The sequence below is a fragment of the Leucoraja erinacea genome, chromosome 27 (assembly GCF_028641065.1).
Source record: "Leucoraja erinacea ecotype New England chromosome 27, Leri_hhj_1, whole genome shotgun sequence".
Taxonomy (NCBI): Eukaryota; Metazoa; Chordata; class Chondrichthyes; order Rajiformes; family Rajidae; genus Leucoraja; species Leucoraja erinaceus.
Window position 1 is genome coordinate 14,072,529 of NC_073403.1, and position 12,324 is coordinate 14,084,852.

General features: G+C 46.9%; 1 protein-coding gene across 1 annotated transcript in view; it reads left to right on the plus strand.

The window, feature by feature from the left end:
* kcnh6a (potassium voltage-gated channel, subfamily H (eag-related), member 6a) overlaps positions 1-12,324 on the plus strand; it is a 120,840-nt gene that overhangs the window by 25,106 nt on the left and 83,410 nt on the right. The window lies entirely within an intron of this gene.

A 12,324-nucleotide genomic window follows, 5' to 3' on the forward strand; every position in this document is an offset into this window, starting at 1 on the left:
GTGTGACCATACCAGACAAGCATAGAGAATGTGAGTATGCTTTCTATGGTAGACCTATAGAAGTGGGTCATGGCTGGTCGACCGACCCTGAATGTTTTAAGCTGCCGCAGGAAGTAGAGTCACTGGTGGCACTTACTGATTATGAGACTGGTGTTGAGATCCCATGATAGGGATTGATGGATGGTGGTCCTGAGGAACTTAAAGGAGGTGACCCTCTCAACCACCTCTCCATTGTTAATGTTTCAGTCAAACACTCTCCATCAGAACTGGGGAATGAATTTGTGAAAACAAGTTAGTTGGGAGGGCTGGTTAGGATAAAGAAAGTATCTCCAAAAACAGGCCAGGGTTGCAGTGATAATATTCTGTGAGTTAAGTGATGTGGTTGATGTGAGGGACCGTTTGTATGATAATAAAGGAATGTAAAAACTGAAATTCAGAGCTCTACAAATGACCCTGGAGAGAGAATAACACGGCCAATATTACAGATTTGGGTGACCTACAGACTTGGCCACTTCTGATTAAGGGCAAGTGAAACAAGTTACCTGGAATTGTTAAACTTGATTGTGAGCCTGGAAGCTCAGACAGAAGGTGAGGTGCAGTTCCTCAAGGTTACACTGTTGCCCTGGTAGCTCATGTTACACCTTGGTGTTGAGTCGAATGTCTCAATGCTTCAGAATCGCCAGTGAAGATGGATGGGACCAAGTCTTGGCGGCACAGCACACAGCACCAATATGTACATATGCAAAAGTATTTTGGACCTGTGCATAAGAGTTTGGATTCCAGGACCGAGAGCACTATCAGTTGTGAACTGGGATCCGGTGCATACTATCTGTGCTTTTCAAGAAAGGCTGTGAATCCATTGGAAACAGTAGATTAGTACATGGAATGGATGGGTTGTTGGAGGAAGATAGGCCCAGAGATGGTTGAATCCTTCAGGTTTCAGATGAGTGATAGGGCTCAGGGCTTCTGGTTGATACACAAGATCCTGGGGGGTCTTGCCAGGAGAGATGTCGAGAGGATGTTTCTATTCATGGTCAAATGTAGACCTGAGGTCACTGTTAAAAATAAGGAGCAGCCCATTTAAGATAGATGAGATTAAATTGTTTCTGAGGGTTGAGAGTATTTGGAACTCTTCCTAACTGGAAGTAGCGAATTTGAGTATTTTTAAGGCCACAAGGTAGGTAGATTTTTGCGCAGCGAGAGGGTGAAACATTGCAAAGGTGTGAATTCATGTTCATTTTTGTTTTCTCTGCACTTCGTTGCAACCTCCCTAAATGTTTGCATGTCCTGAATGCTTTGTCTTTAACACTGTATGTCACATACCGCACATTTTGGTTGCTATTTTAGCACTCAGCAAAGTGATGCTTCATACTCCTTCCATGGCTCTCCCATCTTCTCTGTCACTGTTCTCTTACTTGTGTAACTGACTGGCTGGGAACGGGTTTCTCGGCAATGACATCTCGACGTGACTTTATTTGAACTCTCCCTGGGTGGCTAGGAGTTCCACCTCCGCCAGCAGCCTGGAGCATGCTGCTGATTGTGTACACAGTGTGCAGAGTACCAGAGATGGCTCTCACTGCCAGAACCAAGGGCATTGCTTCCGTTATGTTCAACCTCAGTGAAGCAAATTTGGTTCCCTGCTAAACTCAAAATACCGCAATGATCCACATGGATGTAAAATCCTTTGAGGCGGCATTTCGAAGATACTGTTGTGTCAGAGAGGCACCAATAATCTTGGGTAGGGACGAAATCTACCATACTCAATCCACGCAAACCGTAGAACTGAAGGACAAGAGCAGAGATCATGGATCAATCAACCATCAACCACCCTACGTTTACACTAATCCTATGTAAATCTCATTCTGTACTCACGCCACATTCCCATCAACTCTCCCCTCATTCTATCCCTCAGCCACACGTTCAAGACAATTTATAATGTCAAATTAACTTACCAAGCCTCATGTCTTTGGGATGTTAAGAGGAATCCAGAGCACATTGGGGACACCCATATAATCAGGGGAAGAACATCTAAACTCCACATATCACTGAGATCAGGATCAAACCCGGGGCACCAGGTTGTACAGAGTAATCGGGAATTTATAGCAAGGATCATTTTTTATTTTGATTTTCTTATACAATTTGAACACTTGAATCTTTTTGGCTTGGCAAATCACACCTACAGTAATGTAGAGGAGGCTGTCTACAAGAGAGCATTGTAGATCATTATTGTCAGCTGTTATTTCCGCGACCAATATCCTGGTGGTAAAAAGCTCTGGGGAAACGTGATTGTCGGACTTTAATGGGCCTGTCCCACTTGGCCGTCGTTCGCACGCCATTTACGCGACCTGCTAGCGTGTGAGTAGCATGTGGGTAGTGCGGGACGGGGGCATGGAGTGGTGTGGAGTGGCGTGGAGGAGTGTGGACTTTGTCCTGCACAAAATCTTCGGTTGCCACTGGCCTGTCGCGTAACTGACGGCCAAAGTGAGACAGACCCATTACTCTGTTTTTCAGTGTTATAGAACAATCTATCTCTTACGGACGGATAGAGTTGTGGTCTTTTTGATCCATTGACCTGGTTCAAACCCAACCTCTGTCATTCTGTGGAACTTGCGCATTCTCCATGTGACCACATGGATGTCCGGGTGCTCTGATTTCTTCCCACATCCCAAAGATGTGCAGATCAGTAGGTTATTGACCATTGTAAATTGTCCCGAACATGTGGGTGAGTGCTGGACTCTAAGGGGGAGTTGTTGGGAATGTGGGGAACAATAGAGTAGGATTAGTGTTGGATTGGTGTCGGTGTATGTTTGATGGTTGGCATGGCCTCAGCGTTCCTTTGCTGTATCGTTCTAGATTTTTCATATGTGGTAACAAGCATTTTAGGAAATTGCAACTGTCTGAGACGGATGTGATTGTTCCTCCTGTATTCTCTGTCCTGGAGTAATGAGAAATACATGGGCCACATTGTACCGGCCACTCCTTGAAGGTAGCCTTCACTGTTGTAACACCAGGCTCTGACTGGCAAGTCCATCAGCATTGTGCATGAAACACGCACTGGACCCACTGCCCATCCCAGTATTGCCCTCACCTCCAGACCAGGCTCCCCAATCTGTCGCCAATCACCACCAATATTTTAATCCTATCCCTGTCACCTAAACTCTTAAAAGAGCCAAAGTTCTAGACCCATCCCACCAGGTGCACAGGCTCCACCAGTGTCCACTGGCTGACATGATGTAGATCCCCTGTTGACCTTTGGGTTCTCTATACCAGTGGTGCGCCCATGGTTATGAAAAGCTGAAACAGTAATTGTATTACATGTTAATCGCGCTGCATCTGCCTCCTGATCTACTCTATGTCCAGCATCTTCTATATTTCTTTCAGACTTCCCACATCTGTAGATGTTAGCTTTTGGAATAGTCTTACTCCTGAATTGCACCCGTCTACTGTCTTGTGTGGAGGGACTTTTGTTATTTGTCGATGCTTTGCCAGGTAAATAAAGAAAAATCCTTAAAGTTTACGGTATTTTTTTTGTTTTTAATTTCCAGTTCGTGCCAAATGATTTTGTTTCTCCACTGACGTGGGAGTTCTGGAATGGTTATCTTGGACCAGGGTTCCATGTGGATTGGCCAATATTCCCAGACCAGACCAGGCTGTAGTGGAAGACCCTGTGGTCAGTTTACTAGATCTAGTTACAGCTGCTGGTGTGAGCAGTCACTGGTTTGTTATTTCTGTGTGCAGGGCTGGAAGATTAGCGGAATTTGATGTCGAGTGCTGTAATCTCTGGTGTTGTTTCTGATGGTGTTTATCAGCCACCCTTGTTTCTCGTCTCTATTCTGCAGCCAAGTTAAATCATGCACCAGGCAAGAAAGACCACACAAGTTACACTCAGTCTGGCGATTAGACTTTGTTTGGCCCTGGGCTCGCTGCTTTATCAGATGCAGGGTGTATTTTGGGATTCTGTCAGCATTGGAGGGGCTTGTAGTACAGAGCAGTAACCCAAGAGTGATGCCCCTGTCCCACTTAGGAAACCTGAACGGAAACCTCTGGAGACTTTGTGCCCCACCCAAGGTTTCCATGCAGCTCCCGGAGGTTGCAGGTGGTTGCCGGAGGTTGCAGGTAGAGAGACGGACAAAAACCTCCGGGAACCGCACGGAAACCTTGGGTGGGGCGCAAAGTCTCCAGAGGTTTCCATTCAGATTTCCTAAGTGGGACAGGGGCATAATGGTGGAAGGATTGAAATCAGTTGTGGTTCATCCATAAAGCAACACTGTCCACGTTCATGATTTGGCCCGTGGCCACAGAACTGTGCCCAACCCATGCCTCAAAGTTTTCCCTTTGGGGGTTGTTGGTGTGGCTGGCATGGCCACTGTTTGTTGGTGTCTCCATTGTGTGAGCTGTCCGGTCCGGGCAGAGGGAGCTAGCTGCTTGTCCAGTTTGGAGTTGGTGGTGAGTTGCAGATGTGATGGCACCAGATTGTTTCGGGTGCATTCCCAGGTTTGCAGGACCCAGTTCGTGCTCCGGATCCCTCCCACTCCACCTCTGGCTGAAGTCTGGGAAAACCTGTTCTGAGCGCACATGGAACGCAAGTCAAAACAGAATCTACAGAGTTCTTTATTTAGAATGGAATGAAAGGAGAGATTTGTTGATACCTTGAATTAGCTACGCTGACAAGTGTGAGGTGTCAAACCAAGTTAGGACGTGCACAGTAAATGGCAGAGCCCTGCAGTGTGTTACAGAACTGGGAGTACAGGTGCATGGTTTCTTGAAAGTAGCAAGTAGGGTGGTGAGGGCATTTGGCACACTTGCCTTCATTGGGAAGGAGATTGTGGACAAAAGTCGGACATTGTGATGCAGCTGTATAAGTCATTGCTGAGGCACCACTTGGAGTGCTGTGTGCTGTTCTGGTTGCCTAGCTATAGGAAGGATGTTACTAAGATGGAATGGAGGCAGAAGAGATTTACCAGCATGTTGCTTTATTCCTTGAAGCGCAGGAAGCTGAGGGCTGGTCTTATTGAGGTATATAAGATCATGAGGGACATGGGTATAATCAATGTTCAGTCGTTTTTCCTTAAAACTTGCCGACTTAGGTTTCAGGTGAATGGGGAGAGATTTCAGAGGGACCTCTGTGACAACATTTCCACTCAGAGAGTAGTCCATATCTGGAATGAGCTGCCAGAGAAAGCTATAGAAGAGGATATATTTGGACTGTTATATGGATAGGGTTTGGAGGTATATGGCCCAAATGTGACAAATGTGACTAGCCCGGAATGCCAAGTTGGTTGGCAGGGACAAGGTGGCCCAAAGGACCTGTTTTGGGTGCTGTATAACTCTATGACTAATGATCTTGTGCAGTGGGGATTCTATTCAACCTCTCCCCATAACTAAAGTCCTCCACTCCAGGTAACATCCTGGTGAATCTCCTCTGCCATCTCCCCATCACAATCACATTATTCCTGTAGTGCCTGAACAAAACTGCACACAATACTCCAAGTGCAGTCTAAGAAATGTGTTGTGAACTTGCAGCATTGTGCCTGGACTTTTGCACTCTGTGCCTCAACCTATGGAGCCAAATATGCCATATATATTCACCAACCTATGGACCTGTGTTGCCAATGTTGGGAAACTATGAACATGAAGCCCAGGGTCCTGTTCATCAAAATTCCTCAGTGCCTTACCATTTAATGTGTATGTCCTACCACTATTTGACTTGCCAAAATGCATCACCAAGCACTAGTCGGGATTAAATTCCATCTGCCATGGTCCACCCAATGTTCCATCTGAGCTCTATCCCACTCTAAGTTAGACAACCTTCATTTCTGTATACAAGACCACCAATGTTCATGTTATCCACAGATTTAGATCATAATGACTTGAAGAGGTTAATATATTCACCACAAACAGCATTGATCTCAGCAGCGCATCCTTTGTAACTTCCAGTTGCAAAAAATGCATCATGGGCGTTTTGTATAAAAACAGGTGTTCACAGTACTGAGTGTGACACTATTGAAAGTCTAGACTAAAAATTTATGTTTGTTGTTTTGCCTATTTTTAAATTCTGAATAAAGTTTGTGAAATAATAAAACAAATCACAATAAAACCCCATCCTCCCACCAGGGCCCGCTGCCTCCTATCATTCAACCAATTATGGGTCTGGTTGGCCAGGTCATCTCAAATCCAATGTGCCTTGACCTTGTCACAAGCCTATCATGTCAAATGTCTTATTAAAGTCCACATGGACACTATCCATTGGCATGGCTTCATTTGTTTTTCAATTCTTTGCTTTCCCAATATTACCTCAATCATACATAGAAACATAGAAACATAGAATTCGGTGCAGGAGTAGGCCATTCGGCCCTTCGAGCCTGCACCGCCATTCAATATGATCATGGCTGATCATCCAACTCAGTATCCCGTACCTGCCTTCTCTCCATACCCCCTGATCCCCTTAGCCACAAGGGCCACATCTAACTCCCTCTTAAATATAGCCAATGAACTGGCCTCAACTACCTCTGTGGCAGAGAGTTCCAGAGATTCAACTCTCTGCGTGAAAAAAAGTTCTTCTCATCTTCGTTTTAAAGGATTTCCCCCTTATCCTTAAGCTGTGACCCCTTGTCCTGGACTTCCCCAACATCGGGAGCAATCTTCCTGCATCTAGCCTGTCCAACCCCTTAAGACTGTTGTCAGTTTCTATAAGATCCCCTCTCATCTTCTAAATTCTAGAGAGTATAAACCAAGTATAAACCAAAATCCTATTGCGTTGATGTAAGACTCGCCCGGTTTGAAAGTCAGGATACTGTGGGTGCCGGAAATGTGAAATTGTGGCGGCTCCTAAGGGTCGTGCCATCATACTGCCGAACCCCTCGGCACAGGAGTGGTGCAGTCCGGAGGCGGCCCTCAGCCGGAGGGTTTAAAGGGCAGGGGTTTGGGTGCCATCTTCCTCTAGTTTCGTCTTCCCTACAACCGGGAGGAATATAATAAAGGTGCTTCTCAAAACACTGGACTTCGTGCCTCCTTTCGAGACCCACGCACCACATTGGTGACCCCGACACTCCATTGGCGTCATGATGGAGAGACGAGAAAGCCCTGCCCCCTCGCACGCCAGCCCGGCCCGGTCTCTAGACGCAGTCGTTAGACGTTAAGCTGACCAACTTCTGGACCACCCGGACGCTCATCTGGTTCCAGCAGGCGGAGGCCCAGTTCAACCTGCGGGGCATCACGGTCGATGCCACCCGTTTCTATTACCTGGTGGGAGCCCTCGACCAGGATGCGGTTGAAGAAGTCACGGACTTCCTCGCAGACCCCCCCGGACAATAATAAATACCTCGGCCTGAAACAGCTCCTGCTCCAGATTTACGGACTGAGTAGGATGGAGCGGGCAGGTAGGATCCTGCATATGGGGGGCCTGGGCGACCAGCGGCCATCTACCCTCCTATAGGTGGCGCTACTAGACGGCCACACGCCGTGCCTGTTGTTTGAATACACCTACCTGCATCTGCTGCCGGCCTACATTAGGTTGCATCTCACCGACGTCTCGTTTGCCGACCTTCGGGCCCTCGGGAGGCGCGCAGACGCCCTGTGGATGGCGCGCCCTGATGACGTCAGCGCGCTGGGCGTCAGCAGAGACGGGGTTTTGAGTGACTGGTTATGCAGCATATCAAAAATAGTCTACCTGCCGACCTAGACCCACTGCAGTTCGCCTACAGAGCCAACCGATCCACAGAGGACGCAGTCTCAACAACACTGAACCTCGTACTGTCACACCTTGATCGGAAAAATACTTATGCCAGGATCCTCTTCATAGACTTCAGCTCTGCTTTTAACACAATCATTCTACAGCAGCTGGTGGAGAAGTTGGAGCTATTGGGGGTTGATGCTGGCACATGTAACTGGGTCCTGAACTTTCTATCGCAACGGCAGCAGACAGTCAGGGTGGGCAGTAGGACATCAAAAACCATAGCCGTGAGCACTGGCTCGCCCCAAGGCTGTGTCCTAAGCCCCCTACTGTTTAGTCTGCTGACACACGACTGTACTGCTAGACTCAACAACAACTTCATCAACAAGTTCGCTGATGACACAACAGTGGTGGGTCTCATCAGTGACAATGATGAGTCGGCGTACAGGATGGAGGTGGAGCTGCTCACAGGTTGGTGCAAATCCCACAACCTCATTCTCAACATGGGAAAAACTAAGGAGATGGTGGTTGACTTCAGGAGGGCGGGAAAACAACACCATACACCTCTGCACATCGACGGAGCTGATGTGGAAAGGGTCAGCAGCGTGAAGTTCCTAGGACTCCACCTGTCAGATGACCTGACGTCAACGACTAACACCACAGCACTGGTCAAGAGAGCCCAGCAGTGACTACACCCTCTCCGAAGACTACGTAAAGCAGGCCTCCCCACTACACACCTACGAACTTTTTATAGGGGGACAATCGAGAGCACATTAACCTACGGCATCACTTCCTGGTTCGGGAGCTGCAAGGCAACTAGACAGGATTGTGAAGACCGCCAGCAGGATTATTGGTGCTCCACTCCCTTTCCTGCTGGACATAAACAGGAAGAGAAGTATCAGCAGAGCCATCTCCATCATCAAAGACCCCTACCACCCATCGCATGACATTTTCTCCATCCTGCCATCTGGGAAGAGGTACAGGAGCATTAGCTGCAAAACCAGCAGGATGCTCCTCAGCTTCTTCCCGCAGGCTATAAGACTGATAAACGGACTTTGCCCCCTGCCAAAGTGTCACGCACCAACCACCAACCTGGACACACTGCAGCAGAGCCACTGTCGTGCCGCTGCCGATCGGAACGCCTGTTGATGTTTAGTAGAGAGTAGAGTGTTTAATTTGTTCATGATATATGTATTTTTATTTCTATTTATTTTTTACTGCACACTGAATGGACACTGGTTGAACAACGTTTTTTTTGTTTCCTCTGGGTATGTGAATACTCAGGAAAATGACAATAAAGATATACTATACTATACTATACTATAATCTATTTCCTTTGACTCTTGTGACATTGCACATCCCACAGTGCCATTGAAGTCAAACACAGGATGTCTAATTCATTTGGGCCTCCTTGTGCTGATACGACTCTTCCCGAGAGTGGATTTCAGCTCCATTTTGGTGCATGTTTGGCTGTGTCACTTGTGTGGTACAAAAACAATCACACCTTGTCAGAATCGGCCAAAGACTTAAACCAAGATTTGATCTGTGGCCAGCGAAGGGCCTCTTGTTTCAAGCTGTGAAGAACCAATGTCTGACTACATTCTTCACTCGTATAATATTGTCAGACCGAGAAATTCTTTCATCTCATTGCTGTTGAGTGAGAAGCATGCGGTTTACTTCATGTGGCAGAGATTTACTCCAGGCCCCAGTACGGCATTGAATGAATCCTTTGGATTCATTGTCTTTCGTTCCCCACTGCAATCCAGTCGGGGTGCACTCCTCTGAGAGTCGGTGAAGGAAGAGTTAAGCCTGGCTGTGTTGAGAGGGGGAGTATGTTGTCCCGGCTGCTGATGTCAGTGCGTGCACGGCTCTTTGACAAACTGGGAAAACAGACCTCCAGGCCCCTGAGGAATGCTGTGGGGAGGGGTTTGAGCATTTGAGCTTCTGCAGGCTGGTGCTGTGGGTCGAAGTGAACCCGGGCAGCCCCTAACCTTGTGGCCGACGCACTTTGCAATTTGTACCCTGGGCACGGCTGCCAATGCTGAGGGCTTTGTTGTAACAGTAATCATCTTATCCGGTAAACACCATTTTCTCATCTCTGCAAAAGTCGTCAGAGAAAATTAGACAGTCTATTTAATAACCTGTTTTTCTCCAGGGCTTACTGCCAGCAGTCTGGGAGATTCCTTTTTGGCCATGTTTCTGAGGATGAACAGGCAGGTCACAAGCTTGGCGCTGAATCTGTCACTAAACTGCCGAATTCTCCCTCTCTCACTGCTGAATAAAATGCTTCTTTGCACCTACCATGATGACAAAACTTTTGTCCATCTGTCCATGGGTTATTGGAGCAGAATTGGGCCATTCTGCCCATCATGTCTATCCTGCCATTCAATCATGACTGATCTAGCTTTTCCTCTCAACCCCATTCTCCTGCCTTCTCCCTGTAACCCGGGACACTCTTACTAGTCAAAAATCTGTCAATCTCCACCTTAAAAAATCTCCATGGACTTGGCCTCCACAGCCTTCTGTGGCAATGAATTCACAGATTCAACACATACCTTCTCTTTGGCTCTGTATTCGTCCATTGATGGGACTGTTTAAAGTGACTGCAATGTTTTACTTTGAAAGTTATATAACTACAAATTATTATGTTATTAATTATGAGACAAGGGTTGGCAAACTGGCTGACCCTACAGTCTGAAGATCTGCTCCAGATGAAAGCTAGCAGGATGTAATCGTTTATTATGATGTGAGTAGAATAAAAGTGGGGGAATAAAAGTGAAGGAACGATGCAGAAGCAGGTCTGAGAAGGTTTGCTGAACTCGAACAGGCTAATTATCCTATGAAGGAAGATACAGGCTGAGCTGGTAGCTGCAGGAGTTCAGGAAGATGAGGGGGGTGGATGAAGTGGAGAGGATGCATCCTCTGCAGAGAGAATCTGGAACCAGTATAAGTAAGGGGTTGCTCATTTAAACCACAGATGCAGTGTAGATTTATTTTCTGTGAGGGTTGTGGGGCTTTGGAACTGTTTTCTATTCTGGGATAAAAATTACCAGGATGATAGTGGATGATATTCAAGGACATGGCCCGAAACCTCGTTCCAATATCTTGCCTGACTCCTGGAAAACTTTTAGTTTAGTTTAGAGATGCAACGTGGAAACAGGCCCTTCGGTCCACAGCGTCCACACTGACCAGCAATTCCTCCCTGCATTAGCATGCACTACACATTAGCCGAAGGTCATTATGCCCCTGTCCCACTTAGGAAACCTGAACGGAAACCTCTGGAGACTTTGCGCCCCACCCAAGGATTCCGTGCGGTTCTCGGAGGTTGCCGGAGGTTGCAGGTAGTGGAAGCAGGTAGGGAGACTGACAAAAACCTCCGGGAACCACATGGAAACCTTGGGTGGGGCGCAAAGTCTTCAGAGGTTTCCGTTCAGGTTTCCTAGGTGGGACAGGGGCTTAACGTACAAACATGCACATCTTTGGAGTGTGGGAGGAAACCGGAGCACCCAGGAAAAATGCATGCGGTCACCGGGAGAACATACACACTCCACACAGACAGCACCGGCTGTTGTCAGGATCAATCCCGTGTTGTAAGGCAGCAACTCTACCGCTGCGCTACCGTGCCAAAAGGGACTGAATTTTTCAACGAGTTGTCTGAAGGGCAAGGCAAGGTCAGTGGGTGTTATTTTTTTGATTGACTTCCAAATGTCATCTCCACACGTTTCTGACGAGGTGTAAAACTTAAATATTACCCTGGTTAGGAAACTGGCTAAGCAGCAGGACCGAGAGAGTGGAATAATGCACTTGTTCTAATTGGCAAGGTTGTGCGTCCCACCCCCCACAGGGATGTGCATGACTGTTGATTGAGCAGGGAGCAATGTAGGCGAGTTCCCGATGTCACTCACAGGAAGGCATGTTGCAAACCTATGCATCTGCACAGCCGTTAATATATTCAGCTAACCTGTGCAAAATGCTTCATTGTAGGCAAATTAGGTTGTGCCTTCTCTCGTGGGAAGGAGTTGGGCAGTGTACTGTGTACATGGCAGAAAGCTGGAGATGGCATTTGCATCTAGTGACGCAGGCTACTGTGCTTTGTTTCACAGTGGCGATTCCGTGGAGTGAGATAACTACACTTGTTGAAACGGTATAAAATAACCGGCATATTTTGCATCTCCTACATGAGTGAGTTATTTGACTAGATTAAACAAAACAATATTTGACTATTCTATCCTGACTTTCCTGCTCAAAGCCGCTCCCTTTTAAAAGTCTCGGGGCTATGAATGATTCCACGTGATGCATTTCCCACCATGGATTGTGTCGGAGCCATTCATGCTCAAGTTAGTTACTGTTAGTATATTTGAGTATTCTGTCTAGATATTTCTAGCTGTGTTGTTTTGTACACTTGAGGGTGGGATTTTGATACATAGATGGGCGTGACTTGCATTGAACTAAACGAAACGACAGGGAGTGGTCAGATCAGATGGAAGCTGGCACAGGAGAGAAGACACACGTTTTACCAGTTCAGATACAGGTAGTAAGAACAGAAAGTTACAATTTGTATAAGAATAAAGAGGATCCGGTATGTTCACTTATTTGTTTGTTTTTTTACTATTTCAATAAAGAATCAATTAAACTGGAAATAACGAATAGTT